This window comes from Elephantulus edwardii, unplaced genomic scaffold, assembly GCF_000299155.1.
Source record: "Elephantulus edwardii isolate Elephantulus edwardi_28Jun2011 unplaced genomic scaffold, EleEdw1.0 scaffold00261, whole genome shotgun sequence".
Classification (NCBI taxonomy): Eukaryota; Metazoa; Chordata; class Mammalia; order Macroscelidea; family Macroscelididae; genus Elephantulus; species Elephantulus edwardii.
The window spans coordinates 2630983-2653464 of NW_006400011.1; the positions used below are offsets into that span (position 1 = coordinate 2630983).

General features: G+C 39.8%; 1 pseudogene; it reads left to right on the plus strand.

Moving 5' to 3' along the window:
* The first annotated feature begins 3072 nt into the window (after positions 1-3072).
* LOC102871048 overlaps positions 3073-22482 on the plus strand; it is a 59038-nt pseudogene continuing 39628 nt past the window's right edge.

A 22482-nucleotide genomic window follows, 5' to 3' on the forward strand; every position in this document is an offset into this window, starting at 1 on the left:
CAGTTAATCGCACAGGAGGAGACTGCCCATCCTTCTCCCGCGGAGTGGCAGATGGTGTGCCTTTGCAATTGCAATGCAGCTTCTTACCACTAGGCTACCAGAGCTCCTAATTTAAATGAACTTAAACTAAAAATAAGACCAAAATTGACATTCTGACAATTCCTCATAAAACATATTTTTTGTTTGTTTGTTTTTAATAAAATTTTAATTTTATACTGGTTTACTTACAAAAGTTGTGTACATTGTTTTTCACACCGGATCTTTCCCATTTCGTTTACTGTTCTTTATGTGTTAGAAAATGAACCTTCCTTGGACTATGAAGCCATGGTATTTTTTATTGCTTTGTATGTATCTGAAAGTTGGACAATGAATAAGGATGGCAGAAAAATTGGTGCCTTTGAATTGTGGTCTAGCGAAGAGCACTGAGCATCCCATGTACAGCCAAAAGACCAAACAAGACTGTCCTGCGGGAAATTCAATCAGGATGTTCATTAGCACAAAGATATCAACACTTCATCTTACATACTTTAGTCATATGTCAGGAGAGACCCATCCTTGGAAGAGCAACAGAAAGAAAGGAAGAACTGGAACACGTTGGATTGATACTGGACTGGAACAATGGGCCACGTTCATGAGAAACAGTGAGAATAACTCAAAATAGGGTAACTTTTAGATCTGTTGTTCATAAGATCATTATGAGATATAGTTGACTTGATGACATCTACCAACAATGACAACACCTGTGAGAAATAATAAAGTTATTTCTTTAAAGATTTATTTTCTTACTAATAATAAAGGCTGCTTTAGAAAACAGATCCTATCTTTACTGAAAAGTAATGTACTCATTTACCTAGATGCTATACTGTTAGGGTATAGTAATACAGTTTACTGCTAGCACCTGAGATCTAAACAATGCATCTGACTTGAAAGATGATAATTTCTTTTTCACTCCTGGGCACTAAATAATTGACTTCTTTAGGAGTTACAGCATTACCACCATGGAAGATAGGCAAAGGGTTTTATAATCTTCCTTCTTCTAGATGAAGAGGCTAATAAGCTAAATTATACATGTGCTCCCTGTAATTTAGAGTCTCTGAGTGGTGAAAATGAGTCATGGTGACATGATGATTAAAGTACTCCAAGAGGTCAATAGTTCAAACCTACCAGCTGCTCTGTTGGAGAAATATATGGTGGGTCATAAAGATTTACAAACTTGAAACTCTGTGGGGCGCTTCTCTGCCCTTACAGGGTTGCTATGAGTCAGAATCAACTCAGGGGTCGTGGGCAGCGAGATGGGTAATAAAAACAGTCAATGTGCTCAGCTGCTAAGCCCAAGGTTAGAGGTTCGAGTTGACATTCTCAGAAGGGCTTTGCTACCAATCAACTTTTGAAACACCAGCCATTGAAGACCTTGATCTTCCTCACTTCTCATACCATGGAAAGAGAAACAGGAAAAACATTAGATAGGTTTCTGGAGAAAATGTAGGAAGCTAGAACAAAACAGCAATTTAGCAAAACATACTGGGAGATACTGGCAAAAGGAAAGATGTTGAAAAAAATCACTCGTCTACTCAACTAATATCTGACAACAGTCATGCAAAAAGGCTGATGGCTATGTGGAACAAAGAATCCTGTCCTCGGGGCTTGGGCTAAGTGACTGGAATAGGATGACAGCAGGTTTGTCTTTGTAGAGACATCAATATGCAGGGAAATGTCTATTTTTCATTTGTTTTCATTTCATTGGGCCTTCTACCTATGTTGTTTCTGTTAAGTTCCAGCAAGCCTGAAATGACTCAAACCCTCTGCAATTGTTGGTAGTTTATTTTAAGCAGTAGATATGAATGGAAAAACACTACTTGCTGTAAAAAAGGCTACTTCTTGTGCCTTTTACAAGTCAATCTCCCTGTGTGTTACTTTGATCAGCTCTAAGTGTGTGGGTTAGATTAGATGAAACTAAAATACTTTCAAATGCTCTGGTTTTCTTTAGTTCCACAGAAAAGCCTGTGGTTTCATTTTTGTAATCAACTCCATTTCAGGAAAAAAAAATCTTGTTTCATAACTCAAAGGGCTGCTGTGTGTGTAGCAAGGAGCATTCTGCAGCCCTTAAATATCTTTCCTACTATAACTTTTTGAAATAAATTGCACATATTAGGAAGCTCTGGTGATGTGGTCCTTTGGAAGTTGCATTACTAAACCAAAGGTCCCATCCCTCTGGGAGTTCGAATCCACCAGAGAGACATCTCCTCCTATGGGATTTACAACCTGAGAAACTCAGTCAAATCAACTGTTCATTCATTCTGAATTGAGGGTCATTGAAGGAGAGAATGTAACCTTTTCCATTGAAGGTAACTCAAAATCTGATATCCTCAAAGACAGGAAGCCAAAGAGCATTTATCAATTACAGAATTTATTCTAGAAAAGTTATCAATGATATCAACCTATCAATTATAGAAAATTCCATGGGAATCAACCCAGTCAGCCTAACAAACAGAAATGTCACTGATTTAAAATAAGCTTCAGGTAAAAAGAAGCTCTAAACTCAAACTTTAAAGGCTATCAAACAAGCAGAGACTTATCTTTCAAAAATTTAAAAAAGAATATGCAAACACTGTGTTTCTCTGATTAAAATATGTTCTATCTAAGGATACAACTAAACCACACGTGTATTAACTAAAGGAAGATTGCCTAGCCTGAAATAAACAGCATTTAAGTGACTGATATTTAAATAACAATGAACCATAATCAATGTCATGATCACATGATAAGAGGTTCATGTCTGCTCCTTGGCCTAGTGCAACCTTAACTCTTCTGTAATTAAAAATATACTTTCCAAAAATACCCGCCGTCTCAGCATTCTCTGAACACACTGTAGACACGTGCAGGTAATGCAATCTCTGATTCCCCTTGGGATTTAGTGATCTTGACCTTTCATGAACCCACTTTGATGACCTGAGACTGTCAAAATCCCTCACCCAGGCACAAAGACAAACCTCTGGACAACAGCTCCTATGATAATGAGTTTTCAATTGCTGAGAGAGCTTTCTGGCCAAACAATGGAAGATGAAAACAGCGATGGCTCATAGAAACTGCTCTTTAGCTCTCCCTTCCAGTGGCAGCCGGGGAATGTCCCAAAGCACCACACAAGCCCGCCAGAACCCTCTGTTCACTCGTCCTGTAATCCCCATGCATGTGTCTTCATGGCTGGGGCCACCACCTTGGGTGAGAGTTACTGTCTGCAGAAATCAAGTTGAGCTGTACTTTGCCTCCCTCATCCTCCCTGGAGGCTGTGCCCCACATCGGGCTGCACTTGCCCTAAAGGTGAGAGATGGAATCCTTCCCCCCACACACACACACAAGAGTGACTTCCAGACACACAAACAAATCTTTTCTGAATCTGCTTAGAAAGTAGCTGCCCCTTCAATGGTTCTCCCTCTGGTCTCTTGAGCCTGGGCCTGTGGCTGCAGTTTTCTCCCAGGACTGCTGTGTGCAGAGAATTCATTAAATTCAAGCATCTCTTGAGTGTTGAACGTGCTTTGGAGATTGAGGGTAGCACAGAAGAGACATGACATCACATATCACACAGTTTTGCTATTATGCACAACTTTTTCAAAATCATGATACAAATAGACATAACAAACCTTTGTCATTTCAACATATTTTCATGTTCAACTTAGTAGCATTGAGTACTTTTGTCACATCGTACTTGTGGACCGTAGAGTTGGAACCAACCCATAGCTGACTCTCCCGTGTGTTTTCAGAAGCAATTAATCAATCAGGATGATATTGTGCATCCGGCTCCCGTGGAGCAGAGCAGCTGTCGGATTCAAATCGTGTAACTTTGGAATTGCAGCACAGCTTCTTGCCACTAGGCCACCAGAGATCCCTATGGTTTGTCACATTATACAACTGTTACCACTATCCATGTCTCCATTTCCCCCTCTTCAGACACTCAACATTCCCCCGGCAGTGACTCACTCTTCTCTCTCTCTCTTCCAACCCTTGTTTTTGGTCACTGTTATATGCCATCAAATTGGAACTGAATCCTAGCTGACTCTCTCCAGTTAGTGTTCGGAGACTGTAAACAGGATGGGAAGAGATTACTCCTCTCTCTCCTGCAGAACAGCTGGTGGATTTGAATCGCCTGCCTACAAGTTGGCAGGGCAAACTCCTTACCCACCAGGCCACCAGAGCTCTTTCCAACCTTGAGAACCGCTAATAAATGTTAATCTCTATACAACTGCTAATTACAGATACTTCTTTTATGTGGGGTTATGCACTATTTGTCCTTCAATGTTTGTCTTATTTCATGTAGCTGGTGTTTTATAGATTCTTCAACAATGTATCAGACTTCTTTTCTCTTGCTCTTGTTGTTAGGTGCCAATTGAATTGGTTTCCTGCTCACAGCAACTTTCGCACTCATTAACCCTACTTTGACATCCTAGAAGTTTTAGATAAACTTTAAACTCTCATCTTATGATCATCTAAATCATATATGGTTGAAACTTTATTTTTTTCTATAATTATATTTTATTAATTTTCATAAACATTTACAGAGATTTTGGGTTTCCTTTCATTCATTGTTGCACTATTCTCTCTACCCTCCTCCCAGTTTGTTCTTGTCCAAATGCCACAGTGCTTGTCAAAGCCAGTTCTGATTAATCTTCTTTGTCAGTGTGTCCTTTGCCATTCCCATTCCCTATCACTCCTCCCTGAGAGAGACTTCACCCTGAGTCATAAGGAAAAGGGGATGGTGTATTCTCTTAGCTACTTCCTGCTGAAAAGGGACGCTGTGGGTTTCAGGGTGAAGATCTTCTCTCACTACTCTAAAGGGCCCCTTTGGCAGTAGGAAACACATAGACTATTATGGAGATTGATTTTGGAATTTAGATGCACTCTTATTGATTGTGCTTGGCCGTACATGTTCATATCCTTGAAGATGTATCATGGGGGTGTTGCAACCTAGAAGACACAAATTTGACTAACAAGTTATAAGTACATGAGTCAAAAATTATGGAAAAGTAAAAGAAAAGATTCTTTCATTGTTTTACAAACCCTCCCCCAGGTCCCCTCCACCATGTAGCCCTCGCTCTAGTCTCCTGTGATGACAGAAATACCTAGTTATATATCTCTTTTAAACAGTTTTCTCCCTCCTCTGTTTCAGTGCAGTATACATTATTGAACCCATCTTACTCAGTCTCTCCCCAACCCCAAGGACAGTCCCATTCTACAACAGTGGCATCATGTAATATTTGTCCTTTTGTGACTGGGATATTTCACTCAGCATAATGTTCTCCAGATTCAACCATTTTGAATAATATTGCATGAGTTCCTTGTTTTTTAATGCAGCATAGTATTCCATTGTGCAAATATACCACAGCTTCTCTAGCCATTCGTTTGTTGATGGGCACTTAGGTTGTTTCCAACTCCTTGCTATTGTGAACAAAGCTGCAATAAACATGGGTGTGCGTTGGTTGAAACTTTAGGCTTACTCCATTCTGGAGCAAAATTTTTCTTTATCTGTAAACTTGTAAACCTCTAGGTTTGCATTCTAATGTCGATTTTCCTCCCTCCCCCCAAATACAATGGTAAAACAGATACAAAGTGGGTATTTTCATTATAAAAGTATGTGAGAAATTAGAAGGAAAGAAGGCATTACCAAACCCAACAGGACACGTTACAGAAGTTCTCCAGACTCGACTAGAATCCTGTTTTGTATCATCTGGGCAATGACTTTGCTCTCCAGAACCTAGGATTTAGTGGCGCCCTCTGGGTTCTGGGTGGAGGCCCTTCAGCTCCCTCTGGGGATCATGCTCTGCCTCCTGAGCCCTCTGGGAAGGTGACTCTGCACCTAAGCTCTGTGTAGTCATGTTCTTCTAGTTCATCTGAGAGGGGACACCACCCTCAAAGCCCTAAAAGACATTGGTTCTCTTGTTCCTTTAGCATTGCATTCCTTCCTCTTCAGCCTTGGGCAGTGTCTTTAATCTCTTGACCTTTGGGCACAGCAGTCCCATATTCCAGAACTGAGTTGTTTGTGCAGATGAGACTCTTGGGAGGAATGTGAGAATCAAGCTGATTTGGTTTCAAAGGATGACTTTCTAGCTGCTCCAGGATGGTTGAGGGTTTTTTTATTTGGGTTTGTTTGTTTGTTTGAGGATAACACATTTAAGCGTCTGCTCCTGGACGATTTTCTTGTGACTTGCCATCTCTCTTCTCCCATTTCTGTTTGCTTCTCTGTGTAATTTGTCCTTTTAGAGGAAAAAAAATTTTTTTTTTGGTCTTGCAAAAGAGATTGACCAAAGACACACCCTACATTGTCTCATTAATATAACAAGAAAAGCTTATTCCCAAACGAGATTGTAACTACAGGGATAGTAAGACTTATAATATAATATACATTTAGGGGGAACACAATTCTATCCAAAACAATAGTGTTTGCTGTCATTTCTGTATCCCCAGACCCAGAAACTATATTCTCAACCCTTGAACCAAAAGATCAATGTGTCTCTTCTCAGCTCTCTAACAAACAGTAAAAGTTATTCTCATTTATTGAAAATGTAAAAGCACTTACTAGCTGATCTTTAAATAAGTTCATTTCTCACATAAAAAGAAATGAAGGTTTAAATGCCTCGATTAGCTCTCAAATTTTTATACTTGATTGATCCAGGCTATTAATATTTCAAATCAAATGGAAATACAAACCTAACAACCACCAAATACTAAGCCCAGTGCTTTGAGGAACAGAAAAGGTGATGTGATGAAAGCCACAGCTCCCACCTTCAAAGGTCTCACTGTCTGGTCTGCAAGACAAATCATATTAATGAGGTGATAACCATCAGTAGAGGCTTTTCAACACCTCTTACATCCCTGCCTTTGAAAAACCTGATCTCTCCACTTCTAACTTAGTGTGTCCTAGTAAGACCCAGTGTTCTTCTCTTGTTAAGCAGGATGTGGGTGCTTTCCTGAGTTCAGCAGATTATATCTCAAAACTAAACATTCCTTCTTCTATATCAACATGCACATTCTCCCTCTTCCTCCTTGTTTTCCTGAAAGGTTATTTTCTGGTTAAAAACAAACTTTTTTCAAAAAAATAGTATTGCAGCTCTCACTGGTCACTCTTGTGAATTCTCCCCTTCTTGACAGTATCAAGGGAGTTCTAGTGCTATAGTCCTTTAGGAGTTGGGCTGCTAATCCAAATGTCTCTGGTGGTCTGAATCAATCAGCAGCTCCACCAAGAAAGATAGGCAGTCTTTTCCCTGTGAATCTGATTCACAGCCTTGGAAACCTTTTGGAAGGTCAGCTGTGCTTTGGAACCAGCTTGAGAGGTATGAGGGAGATAATAGAGTTGTAAAAATTTTATATTTAGGTTAATGAGAGATATCGAGTCAGTTCTGACTAAACGAAGACTGGATGGCTCTGATTTGACAAGTTTGACAGAGTCTGGTGGAGAAAAAGGAGGGATCTTGAAGTCCTGTCATGGGAAATATCTTGTCACCCTGAATGAAGGTCAAGGAATAAGGCAAAACCAATATTCTATTAAAAGAAAGAGCATTCTAAAAGGAAGAGAGGATAGGGCTGTTGCATTTATCAGGCTGAATTTCAAGTACCAAAGCAAAGAGGAAAGATACTGAATCGGTACTAATGTGTAAAGGTAAGCGGAATGGAGGAAGAAGCTGGTAGGCAAGGTCCAAGAAACACACTGGAAAGGAAGCCTGAAATGGAATCTCTGTGGGAGCTCTGTGTAGCTATGGGCATTGAGAAACTAATGAACAGATAAACACGAAGATGGCCTTCCTTCTTGAATTCCTCAGTCATTGGCCATCTCTCACATACAGGATCTGCTCTTTCCTGTTGTTCCCAACTTAATGACAATCCTTTGGAGAGTGCAGCCCTACATTTAGCTATTTATCTCTGAAGGATATTTCTCATAACTAAATATCATAAGAGAATTGCTGTCACTGAGGTGTGATCTTTTGCCATTTTCCAAATTCACTAACATTAAAAGTCTAAAGAGTTCAGACAGACTACTTTTACAATGACTTAAATATAGGGTACTGAATAATGTCTTTTTCTTGCTGTTGTTACTAGGTTGACCATAACTTGTAGTGATCCTGTGAACAAGAGTTTGAAACCTTCCCTATTCTCTTCCACCTTCACCCTCTCTACCATGCTCAAGCTTCAAGTTGCAGCCACTCTGTCAAGCAACATCTCTTGATAGGAGCTCTGGTGGCCTAGTGGATAAGGTGTTGCACTGTCAACTCAAATGTACACAGTTCAAATTCACCAGAAGTTTTGCAGGAGAAAGATGGACAATCTCCTCCCATGGCTTTTACAGCTTCTGAAAGCACATTGGAGGGCCAATTATGAGTCGGTTCTGATTCAACAGCACATAACAACACCAACAATGGCATCTTTTCACAACATGCCTGAAGTATGCAAGACTAAGTTTCACTCTCGTTGCTTCCAAGGAGCACTATGGTTGCACTTTCTCTAAAGTTTATTTGTTCTTTTGGCAATCCATTCAATACATGTCACCAATACTACAATTCAAAATTCTCCTTGGGCCTTCCTTTTTTATTGTCCATCTTTTGCATGCATATGAAACAATTGAACAATTTAGCTGAGAAAGAGCTGCCTCCTCAAAATAGAGTCTACCACATGAATAAAATAAAGTGTTCACCCAGCAAAAGACCTTCATTTGCTGATGTGGCAAGACATGAAATGAAGATAAATACCTGCAAATATCCGTTAAGAATTGGCATGTGAAATGCATGAAGGAAAATTGGAAGTTGTCAAAAATGAAATGGAATGCATAAAGATTTATATTCTAGGCATTAGTGAGCTGAGATGAATTGGTATTGACCATTTTGAAGCAGGCAATCATATAATCTACTCTGCCAGGAATGACACATTGAAGAGAAATGGCGCTGCATTAACCATCAAGAAGAACATTTCAAGATCTATCCTAAAATATAATGCTGTCAGTGACAGTATTCTAACTATGTACATGCAAGGAAGATCTGCTACTACAACCATTACCCCAAAATATGCTCAAACTGCAATTTGAGGACTTCTACCAACTGTTTAGCTGGACAATGACTAAGGATGACAAATGGAGAATCAATGCCTTTAAGTTGTGCTGCTGGAGAAGAGACTTAAACATACCATGGACTTCCAAGAAAACAAATAGGTCTGTCTTGGAAAGGGTGAAACCAAGTCTCTCGTTGGAGGCTAGGATTTTGAAGCTTTGTCTCACATACTTTGGGCATGTAGCCAGGAGAGATCGCTCCTTGGAGAATATCATGCTTGGAATGGTGGAGGGACAGTACAGGAGAGGAAGACTTTGGATGAGATGGATTCATTCAGTAACTGGGGCAACGGGGGTAGGTGTGCTGGAATCAGTGAGACTGGCTTAGGACAGGGCAGCCTTCAGAGTTGCTGTACATAGGATCACTATAAGTCTCAGGGAACTCGACAGCACATAACAACAACTACCACCAACTTTTGTAGTCTGAAATTGGTTGCACATGCAATTAATACACATTGATAATAACTAGACACTAGAATGTAAAACTTGGGAACAAAGAAGGACTTTCAGTTGAAAAATATGGTGGTGGTGACAAAATGCAGCTAAATATTACATGATAGAATTTTGTCTAATCAACTACTTATTCAATGCAAATTTACTTATAAAAAATATAAGCAAGACTGTATGCATACACCTCACCTGGGTAGAATACATAGGAATAAGACTGACTCTATCTGTGGAAATAAATAGTGGAGAAACATAATATCAGCAGTAAAAAAAGCCCAAAGGCTCATTGTTGAATAGACTAACAATTGTTGTGGTTGTTGGGTGCTGTCAAGTCAGAATTGAGTCATACTGACCCTCCAGTGGGTTTTCAAGAGGCTGTAAATGGCTCAAGAGGAGATAGCCTATTTTTTTCTCATGAAACAACAGGTGGACAGACTTTGCACACCTGGTTACCATTGCTCCCTAATAATCTATGAAGAAAACAATAGGCTAATAAAAAGAAAGACAAAAATGGATGTCAATAGAAATTCTAAAATCTGTTCTTCAACATTGTTGTTGCTGTTAAGTGCTATCAAGTTGAGTATGATTCATAGTAATTTTATGGACAACAGAATTGAAGCCTGTCCTACTCTGTGCCAGGCTCACAATTTCTGGCATATTTGAGCTGATTGCTGCAGTCACTGTGTCAATCCACCTAGCTGAGGGTCTTTCTCTCCTTTGCCATCCCTCTACCTTTCCAAACATGATATACTTCTCCAAGCAATAGCCTCTCTGTGCAACATATCCAAAGTATATGTGATGAAGCTTCACCATCCTTGCCTCCAGGGAACTCTGGCTCCACCTTTTGCAAGACACATCTCTTTGTTCTTTAGCAATCCATGGGATATTCAGTATTCTTCTCCAAAACCACAACTCAAAGTCATCAATTCTTCTTCTATTATCCTTATTAATTCCCCAGCTCTTGGAAGCATAGCAAATGATAGAAAAGATCATGGCCTGAATAAAGCACACTTTAGTCTTTAAAACTAACATCATTGCTCATCAATAATTTGGTGAGGTCTCTGCCTGCAAACCTTCCCAGTGCCGTATATCTCCTGACTGCTGGTATCAAGTGTATTGATTATGAACCCAAGTAAGGTGAAGTTTCAACCATTTCTCTATCATATTCTTACCCATTGGTCCAGTGGTGACCTTTTTTGTTTTCCTGACATTGAGATGCAATCCACATTGGAGGCTATTGTCCTTGATCTTCTGCAGCAAGTATTTCAAGTCCTCTTCACTTTCAGCAAGCAACCGAAGATTATTGACAAGTCTTTCCTTTGAACCTGATGCCACATTCTTCTTCATAAGGTTCATTTTATCAGATAATTTGCTCAGCATACAAATTGAATAGGTATAGAGAAAGGTTACAATGCACTCTTTTAAAATTTCATTTTAACTAATTCACAGTTTTATTAATTTTGAACCATGTAGTATATATTTGGGGGTTTTGCACAGCAGCTTCTTGGTCTAGATTTTGGTTTTACATGAGAACAATTAAGTATTTTGGGATACCCATTCAACATAGAGAAGCTAGAGTGAGAGGAAGGGATGATGAAAATGAGCAGAAGATTTTATTTTATTTTATTATTTATGGTGTGTGTGATGTCAAATCAGATCTGACTGGTACAGGAGGAGATTGCCCTTCCTTCTCCAGCAAAGCATCTGGTGGATTCAAACCATGTTATCTCTGGGATTGCAGTGCAGTTTCTTGCCACTAGGCCACCAGAGCTCCCTTGAGCAGAAGATTTCAAAAGGTGTATCAAGAAAACTAAGAAGGATTATAATAGTAAAATATACAAAGAGCTAGAGCTGGAAGACCAAAAGAAGAACACACTTGGCATTTCTCAAGCTGAAAGAATTTAAGAACAAATTAAATCCTCTAGTGAAGGATTCTATGGGCAAAATAGGGAATTATGCAGGAATCATCAAACAAAAATGGAAAGAATACAGTTGTTGTTACTAAAAAGAACTGGTAGTTATGAAACCATTTCAGAAAGTAGCGTATGATTGAGAACTAACGGTACTGAAAAGAAAAAAAAAAGAAAATAAAATCCAAGCTGCACTGAAGTCATTATGGAATAATGACTTCATTATTATTCATTATTCAGCTGAAGTATTTTAGCAAGCAGATGCTGCCCTGGATGTGCTCACCAATCTATGCCCCAAAGATGTGGAAGACAACTACCTGACTAATCAACTGGAAGATAATGATATTTATTTTTTTTTTTAAAGATTCAACAGAGAGCAGAAGTTATTCAACAATAGCATTACTACCACACACATAGGATCTTATTGAAGATAACTAAAAATGGCCAGAGAAATACATCACTAGGGGCTGCCAGAATTTTAAGGTGGATAAAAAAGAGGCCATGTAACAAGGGATATAAATTGTTGATGTCAAATGGACCTTGACTGAGTGCAGAGTCAGTCTTTCATTTCTTTTGTTTCACTTACATTTGTATCTAAAGCAAAACATTTCTTTAGAGCTTCTGTTGATGCTGAAATTGTTTTTTTTTTTTCATTTTTGTTGCATAACTCTATCGAAGTGTGTGCAATCCCAGGAAGCAAGGAGCATAGTAATGAACAGCCAATTTCATTTCACAGGCTCAAAATCTTTTCTTGTCAGATTTATTATGTATAGCCAGTGATTTTAACCTGAAAAGCGTATGAAATTATCTTCCTATTTCTTCTCTAAAAGCAGATCTCACTATGGGGAACTCTGGTAACCTAGAGGTAAAGAGCTGTGTTGCATTCTCAAAGGAATGTGGTTCGAATCCACCAGCTGCTCCCTGGAAGAAAAACGGGCAGTCTTTCTCTCATGCAATTAACTGCCTCTGAAAACCAGCTATGCGTAGATTCTGACTTGAAGGTCCACAACAACAATAATTCTATAGGCAGTATATGGAACAGTGGTTCAAGCACTTGGCTGCTAACTAAAACGTCAGTCGCTCAAACCCATGAGCAGTTCACACCCATCAGCTGCTCCTTGGGAGAAAAGATCTAGCAATTCCTCCCATTAAGATTTCTGCCTAAGAAACCCTGTAAATGTGGTTGGCCTTTGTTCTGTGGGACCCCTGGGGGTCAGAATGAACACAACAGCAGTGGATTTGGTTTGGGGTCTAGGCAAGGGAGTGGTCTATTTTTTATTTATTAATAAAAATGGTGCATTGCTTTCCTTGAACTGTTCAGTTTCCACTAGTTTCCTTATGAAATTCAAAATTCTTATCTAAATATCAAGTCATAAGTCAAATGAAAACAAATGACTTTCTAAATGTTAAGGTCATTACTGAGCATGGACTTGAAGTGCTATTTATGTATTATTTTTATTAATATTATGCATTCATTAATGCATAATAACAACATTCTGAGGCAGGCACTAACACTGACCTCATGTTACAAATGAAAAAACTGAGTTTCTGAGAAGTTATGGGACTTCCTCAAATATTATTGTAGTTGTTGTGTGCTTTCAAGTTGATTGTGACTCATAGACACCCTATGAACAATAGCTTTGAATCTTGCCTTATGTTAAGCCAATGTCACTGTCTCTGATACACATGACTTCATTGCCACAGTCACTACGTCAATTCATTTCATTCAAGTTCTTGTGCACTGACTCTCTGCTCTTAAAAGCATAATATACCTCTCTAAGCACTGGTGGTCCCTCCTGACAACATGTCCAAAGTACGCGAGAAGGAATTTCAAAATCCTTGCCACCAAGGAGCAACCTGGTTTCACCCTTTCCAGCACAGGCCTGTTCATTCTCTTGTCAGTCCATGGTATCATCAGTACTCTTCTCCAGCATCACAACTCAAAGGTATCAATTCTTCTAGAATTCTTGTTGTGGTTGTTGTTGTTTGCCATCAAGTCACCTGTGACTTATAGCTACCATATGTACAATAGCTCTGAACTCTGCTCTATCCTGGGCCAAATTTATGGTCTCTGACACACCTACTCCCATTACCCCAGTCACTGAGTCAAGCCATCTCATCAAGGGTCTTCCTCTTTTGTGTTGTCCCTCCACCCTCTCAAGCATGATGGTCATCCAAGAACTGGTCCCTCCTTGCAACATACCCAAATTATGTCAGATGGAGCTTCAGAATTCTTGCCTCCAAGGAGCACCCTGGTTTTACCCTCTCCAGGATGAACTAGTTTATTGTCCTAGTAGTCCATTGTATATTTAACACTCTTCTCCAGAACCACAGCTCTAAGGCATCAAATTCTCCTTCTATCATCCTTAGTCATTGTCCATTTTTCTGATGCATAGCACATAATTTCAAAGACCATGACCTGGATCAGGTGCATCTTAGTCTTCAGACTAACAATTAGTCATTGCCAAACTCTCAGATACAAAGCAAGCAATTGAGAAGACCATGGCCTGAATCAGATGCACCTAAGTCTCTAGGCTGACATCGTTACTCTTTAGCACTCTGGAGTGGTCCCTGACCTCAAACTTTTCTAAAGCAAATTTTATTTTGATTTCCTGACTGCTGGTGCCAAGAGTGTTAACTGTGGATCTGAGCAAGATGAAATAGTTAACAACCTCAATCTTTCCTCCATCTAACATGGCATTATTTATTGGCCTGGTAGTGAGAATCCTTGTTTTCTTGATGTTTAAATGCAATCTACATTGGAGTCTATAGCAAATGCTTCAAGTCCTTCTCAGTTTCAGGTAACAAGGTTGTGTCATTCACGTAGCACGGGATGTTGCTGAGTCTTCCTCCAATCATGAAGCAACATTCTTCTTCATAAAGTCCAGCTCCCTGAATGATGTATTCCCAAACATGTACACCTAGAATCCATTCAATCCTTTGCTGATGACTTGAAGTCTTTGCATTCCTGGATTTGAGATTTTTTTTTCAGTCAATCTAAGAGAGGCTCCTTGAAAATTTAGAGCTGATGAAATCTTTTTCTTAAAGCTGAAACTAAAAATGTTCTTTTACAGACTTGGTCAGACAGGGTAGGTCAGCTCAAGGAGGTGAACAACAAGTTGTTTGTCACAAGACCTGGGCACACCCTACATAAACAGTGGCAGATTGGGCCCGATGTTCCTTCCTGATAACCTTTAACTTTACAACAACTCCTGTTTTCAGTTCTTTAGAAGGGCTTTCAGGCACCACTCATGTGCAGAAGCAGAAAGAGTGGCCCTTCCGTCACCTTCTAGAAGAGGCAAGAGCGAGCTCTTCAGCCAGAACAGGGTTCAAACCTGGATCCATGAGGAAGAAACCTGCAGATCATGACCCATAATGGCAAAGGTGTGATGCCCATTTCATGGAGGTCAATTGTGCAAGCTCCTGATTTGCATAATGCTTCCTTTTCAATCAGAATGCAACCTTTTCCATTCAAAATACTAAATAAAAAAGAACCCTTTCCTGTGCACCGAAGCTATAAATGCTCTTGTAAATCCCTTTACAAGGCTTCCACCGCTAAAGACTCTCATTTCCTATCTCTTCTCTATTTGCTGCAGGTGAAAATTAAGTCTGCTCATTCATCTGCCTCCTCTAAGTGTTCTTACTGGAAGGGGGAACAAGCACTTTTGTCCAGCTGAGATCCCTTTCCTCATTCTCTACATCTTATTTATTTTTCTACTAGTTTATTTACAAAATTTGAATACATAGTTTCAAGAACAAATTCTTTCCATTTCCCCCACCCTTTACCCATTAAACTGTACAACCCAATGATTAATCCTCCCTCCACCTGCACATCCTCATCCCTCTGCTTCCAACCTCTCCCACCGTTCTTGGATCCTTATATTCATTCTACAATAATGGTTTATACAATATTTATCCTTCTGGGACTGAGTTAGTTCACTCAGCGTAATGCTCTCCATCACAGGGCAGCAAGTAATACATGTTGGAGAGGATGTGGTGAGAAAGGAACTCTTATACATTGTTGGTGGGATTGTAAAATGGTGCAACCATTCTGGAAGGCAGTTTGACGCTTTCTCAAAAAGCTGAACATAGAAATCCATATGACCCTATTCCACTACTTGGAACATAACCTGAGGAAATGAGAACTGAGGAACAAACTAAGATTTCTACATCTTATTTTTATGTCATTCAACCATTGCTATGGGTAGATGCCATTGGGTCAGCTCCAAAACCTAGCAACCCCATACATAACTGAATGAAATCCTGCCCAATGCCCTCCCATCCCCATAATCTCTGGTGTGCTTAGACCTATTGTTTCAGCTCTGTCAATACATCTCACTGAGGGTCTTCCTATTTTTTACTGACCCTCTCCTTTTCCTTCTCCAGGAAGGAGACCCCAGATGGCATGCCCAAATTCAGCAATATCAACTATACCAACAACCAACCATCACTGTTGAATTGGTAGTGACTCACAGCTGACCCTCCAGGGGGTTTTGAAAGCTATATGTGGTAGGTGAGGATATAAATCCATTTTTCTCTTGTGGAGCTGCTAGTGGATTTGAACCTCCAGAGAGAAAATGTTTTTGAACTAGCAATGCAATTTTCTATGGACCACGCCATTCAAGTTCCCTAAACTCAACTATTGTTGTTATTATACAACGTCAATTTGCCCGTGACTCCCGGCTATCTTATGTACAATAGATCTGAACTCTGCCCTAACCTGAGCTAGTCTCACTATCTCCAACATACCTACCTCCATTATCTCAGTTACTGTGTCAGTCTGTCTCATCTTGGCCCTACCCGTCCAAGCATGATGTCTTTTACCAATGACTAGCATCTCCCAGCAACATGCCCAAAGTATGTGAGATAGAGCTTCAAAACTCTACAAAGTACAAAATCTGGACCTTACCTGAATTTCCCCCTAATATATATATATATATACAATTATAACATCTAAAATTCTTAGAGTGAAATGTTAACCATAAAGGAGGTGGATAGTGAAGCCAGAATTTTTGTTCACATAAAGGAAGTGCATGATCGTCTTGCCAGCTCATCTGAAATCCGGCTATATTGGCAGATAGCTCATTTCCTTAGTTTTATGGTGAGTCTTTCTCAGGACCTAGCTCAGTAGTTACAAAAGAAGCTTTCTAATGTGAATTACCTGCCAGATTTAGCAAATGAGGTGGTAAAAATATAGAATCCCTGGTTATATTTAAATGCCTCATAAACAATACATACATTCTTCATTTATAGGTGCTGCTTGCTGTGTAATTCATTTTTCTCTCTGAAAGTCTTACACCTTACATCCTCTTTTAAAATATATTATATCTCACTGATTCTAATGATTAGTCAGGCTGTGGAACTATTGTTTGTGTTTGATAAATTCATTTCTGAGCAATATTACCTTTTTTCTTTTTTAGCCAAATCTATAGTAATGGTTTCTTTAAAAGGAATCACAGGCTTCTGCAGAAAAATACGTAAGCTTGTTTGCTGAAAGTGAGGGGAACCTGAAGCACTTGTCACAGAACATCAGACTATACAGCTTTCAATATAGATTATACCTTAATATCAAGAAGATAAAGGTCCTTACCACTGGTTCAGTAGACCACATCATAACAGACAGAAAAAATGTGTGAAACTGTTAATGATTTTATATCTTGCTTGGATCCACAATCAGCACTCTTGGTCCAAGCAGTCAGGAGATAAGGAGATGTATTACTTTGGGCAAGTTCACTGTCAAGGAACCTCTCCAAAATACTGAAGAATAATGATGTCTGTTTGAAAATTAAGGTGCGTCTGATTCAGGCCATGGTCTTTTCAATCACTTGCTATGCATCTGAGAGCTGGATAATAAATAAGGATGACAGAAGAAGAATTGATGCTTTTGAGTTGTCATGCTGGAGAAGAATACCGAATATCCCATTACTGCCAAAAGAACAAACAGGTATATCTTGGAAAGGTGCAGCCAGAATGACATGTAGCTTGGAGAGGCTGTTCCTTGGAAAAGGTTGTCATGCTTGGAAGGATGAAGAGTCAGTGAAAGAGAGGGAAACCCTCATTGATGTGGATCGACACAGTGACTGCAGCAATGGGCTTGAGTGAGGGTGGCACAGACTAGGACAGGATTCAGATCTGTCGTTCATAGGGTCGCAGTGAGACGTACTTAAAAGCACCTAACAACAACAACAACAGGGGAATATCAAGTTACAAATGATTGTCAGCTTCATTATATTCTTATAACAACTCTAGAATGAAGAGTTTTGTTCCTGAGAAAGTTGAGGCTTAGAGACTTCAAAGAATTCCTCAAGGTTACTAATCTTGGGGAGACTGGAGGAACCCCTGAGATTACTGTCCTAAAGACAAGCTTCTAATTTGGAAGTAAAGTTGCTCTCAGCCAAATGATAGACTGACCAATAAAATAATTCCTGGAAGGAATTTTCACCTTAGGACAATCCGCCACAAGAGAACATCCACCAAAAAGCAATGATCGGAAGGTAGGAAGCGATAGGGGAACCAGACAAATAGAAACAAGACATTAAGATGAAAATGGAAAAGATGCTGACATTTTGCAGGAATGGAAACCAGTGTCATAGGACAACTTGTTTGTGTGAACAATTGTATGGAAAGCAAATTTACTGTCTGAAGTTTCATCTTAAGCACAATCAAATGTTAAAACATTTTTTCAAGACAATATTACAAATAAATGGCAAACCCAAGACCCAAATGCAGATCTGGGTTTTGATGTCAATCTTAATTCAGTTAATCATTGTTGTGAGTAAAAAAAAAAAAAAGACGGAAAATAAGAAAAGAGAGAGAACAACCCAAGGATTTCTCACCAACAGTATGGCTGCTGGCCAATCATCCCTCTCTTGCCTCACAGCATTCTGACCCAGCAGTTTACCAGGAAGCTAAAATGCAGACCTGGAATCCAGAGTTCAAACAGCTCTAAGTTTTCAGGAGCCTAGAGGTCTGACGAGGGTCCAGAACTGGGTAATTTAACCAAAATAACAATCTAGAAACTTGGTTTTGCAGTGGTAATGAGAGTGGTGATGGAGAAAAACTGAAAGAAGGTTCTTCTGCTCAGACCTGTTGTTAAACTGAGTAATGAGACACGCTACCTATAATTTACTGCAATCGCCTATCTAATACCCTGGAATTTCCTCACAGTGAAGGAATGAGTAGGTGGGCACTTGATCTGACCATACGCTGGATTCCAGAGTACAAGGTCAGAGAAGGGTCACCACTGGAGAGGGAGACACCATAAACCTAAATCCCTGACGTTTATAGGAGACATTAGTTCTTCTACTAACTGAGTAATAGGACGTGGTAGAAAAGATGAGCTAACCCAAAGCCTCGGCTCAGATCTTCTCGTGTGTTGTGTGTGCACGCACTTTATCCTTATTTACTTGGACAGACCTCAGATCTGTCACTTTTATTGTTGCAGCAAAGAAATTAATATGTTCACAAAAAAAAAGTTTCCCTTAATTTTTACAGTCTTTATTTTCCCACAGTCAACACGCTTGGCACCAGTAGCCAGGAAATGAAAAGACATATTACCATGGGAAAGTCTGCTGCTAGGGATCTCTCCAAAGTACTGAAGAGCAACGGTGTCTCTCTGGAGACTAAGGTGCACCTGATACAGGCCATGGTCTTTGCAATCGCTTGTTATGCATCAGAGAGTTGGACAATGACTAGGGAGGACAGAAGGAGAGTTGATGCCTTTGAGCTGTGGTGCTGGAGAAGAGTACTGAATGTACCATGGACTGCCAGGAAAACAAACAGATTCATCTTGGAGAGGATTAAACCAAGCTACTCCTTGGAGGCAAGGATTCTGGGGCTTCGTCTGACATACTTTGAACATGTTGCCAGGAGGAACGGGTCCTTGGAGAGGGACATCATGCTTGGGGGGATGGAGGGACAGCGCAGGAGGGGAAGACCCTCTATGAGATGGATTGATTCGGTGACTGGGGTAATCGGGATGGGTGTGTCAGAGGCAGTGCGGTTGGCGCAGGATAGAGCAGGGTTTAGGGCTGTTGTGCATAGGGTCGCTATGAGTCGAAAACGACTCGAGGGCACGTAACAACAACAACAACATTTTCCCCTCAAGCACTCTCTGACCATTCCCGGCCCCCCTTTTTTCCCTGACAAACAAAATGACTTTTTTTTTTAAAAAAAAACAGTGATCAGACTAGGTGCAGAGACTCTATGACCTTTTAGTTCTTTTGCTGTTGTTTTTTTTTTTTTTTTCTAGAATATACACACCAAACCACGCAATGCAGCAGTTTCTACAAGAACAGTTCATTAATCCTGATGACATTCTTCAAGTAGTGCGGCCATTCTGACTTCATTTGTCTGAGTTCTTGCTCTCACGTGAACCTAAGCATCTTTTCTCCTAGGTTTCCTATCTGACCCTTCAAGTTTCTGTGTCCATGTGATCTCATTTAGATAGTTCTTACAAGAGTACAGTGCCCAAGGCAAACATTCTTTATTTATTAAGCTGAACTATTGTTTGGTTTTAAGCTTACTGCAGAGGATATTTTTGGTGTAAGGTTTAAATATTAACTCAGGGAAATAGTGTCAAGAGTTGATTCAGTCTCCATGGCTGCAGAAAATTTAGACTATAAAGAATTTGAAATCCTGCTGTAGTTTCTACCCCTACCCCCTTTCCCTCTCCTACTCCTGCCTTTGGAGCAAGATTCTCCTATATAATCTTTTATCAAAATGTTCAGTAAGAGTAGCAAGATACCATCCAGATTTAGAGGTCTCCTGGCAGGGAGGCAGGTATTGGTAGACATAATTAGCTACATGTTCCATATTCTTCTTATATCCCCCTTCCCCTGCTGCTTCCAGCAAATACAAATGTGCCTTGGACAGCTGCCTGCAAGCTTCTAAGACCCCAGGAACCATATACTAAAGTAGGTGTTATAGAACAGAAGCATTAAATATATTATTAGGCCAATTTACTGGAATGTTCCAGGAAAGCATGACGCTAAACTTCTATATCAAGGAACAAAATCCCACACAGTGTTTGGTTATACACGCAAAGCCTCACCACTTTGTCACTGTGGTCAATTTGTCTACTTTTGTCATTGTGATCAATTTTTTTTTGTGTGTGTGTGTGCGCGCGTGTATCGTCAAATCAGATCTGACTGGTACAGGAGGAGATTGTCCCTCCTTCCCCGGCAGAGCATCTGGTGGGTTTGAACCGTGTGCCTCTGGGATTGCAGTTGCAGTTCCTTGCCACTAGGCCACCAGAGGTCCCCGTGATCAATTTTTCTATGACACAACTTGATCAATTCCATTTTTTTACAAAGATAATATCAATAATCAACTGTAAATGCTTACCCTTAAACAATGTGATTTTTATCATCACTGTAAACCCAAACTCAGTACTCCATAAATAATGACCCCTGTTTGTCCCCTTTAAAATCACCGATAAACTTTATATGTTTATATATGTAAATACCTGTTCTTGTCTTTTTCATACAGATGAGTCTAGAATGGGATCAACTTTCGGACAAATAATAGGGGTCCATAAAGTGAATAATAACACCAAGGAGGAACATAATCATTAATACAATCAACCATGTGAGACCAAAAGAGTAGCACTTAACAAAAAACAAAGCTCAATAGGCAGAAATAGACAGGGAAGAAATGGAAGGAGTTTTGTAGCAATGAGAGGATTACAACCCATCTGACAAAAATATGTAAAAATTGTTAAATGGAAAACCAATTTGCTCTGCGAACTTTGGTCCAAACTACAATAAAGTGTAAAAGAAGGGGGAGAAATAAAGAAAAGGATCACAACCTTGTAAATATTATGTGGCAATTCTATTCTGCCCTATGGAAAAACCACTATCAACTGGACAGCAATGCATTTGATTTTAGAATATGAAAGGAAATAAATGGGTTAGAGAGCAGATGGTCTCACAAGTTATTTTCAGATCCATATTACAGTAGAAAGCACCCACTTACCAAAATAAAACATTTAAATGACAAATACGTTTTCCCTTAAATGAACATAAGGTGGCATTGACGTGGGGAGGGAGTGGGGAAGTAAGTGTGTCTTTTCTCATTTGAGTATAGTGGTAAGAATGATGACGGTGATTATAGGTCATCAGCTAGTCTTAGTCTTGGCTATTAAAGTTGCCAGATAACAGAACATACGCTTTGGCAAGCCAGAGGTCACACCTCTGCTCCATGGGTTTGCATATCTTGCTGTGAGAAGTAGGCCATCAGATACCAAAACAGAAAGGAAAGCAGGGAGGAATTTTTGAGGTTCCTAAGGGACCCCTTTCTCCTTGAGAGAAAGATTCCTGGTTATGTAGTGGTGAAATGCTTGGCTACTAACCAACAAGTTGGCTGTTCAAACCTACCAGCTGCTCTGTGGGAGAAAGATGTGGTTCATGCATAGATCACAACTTTGGAAATCCCATGAAGCAAGTCTCCTATGCCCTATTGCAACTAACTCTGTAGCAATGGGTTTGGAGTGACTTTTTTTATATTGGCATAGTTGTGTTGTTGTTAGGTGCCACCAAGTTAACTATAATTCATAGTTACCTGTCCCTAACAGGAAGGATTGATATGGGTCACTATGAGTCATCTATGACTGGATGGCACTTAACAACAGCAAATAATAGTTTGAGGTTCTAGTCCCTGGGAAATGACATCATGCTGAAAGAAATGGAAGGTCAGAGAAGAAAAGAAGATCCTCAATATGATGGATTGATGTGGTGACTGTAGCAATGGGCTTGAGTTTGTCTTTGATTGTGGGGATGGCATAGGGTTAGGGCAAGAGTTAGATCTGTTGTTCATAGAATTGCTGTGAGTCATTGAGAAAGATCTGTTGGCCTAGTGGATAGAAAGATATGCAGCCCTCAGGCCTGGTTTTAATTGGTTTTGGTCAAACATTCTTCTAAGTGGTGTAGCACTGGTCTGTCAATTTGCTGTACAGAGGTAACTAACTCGTGGTTGCTAAACTTGTGATACTAAACACTGTGACACCGATGTGTCAAATGCGATAATGGTTACCCATGGTGG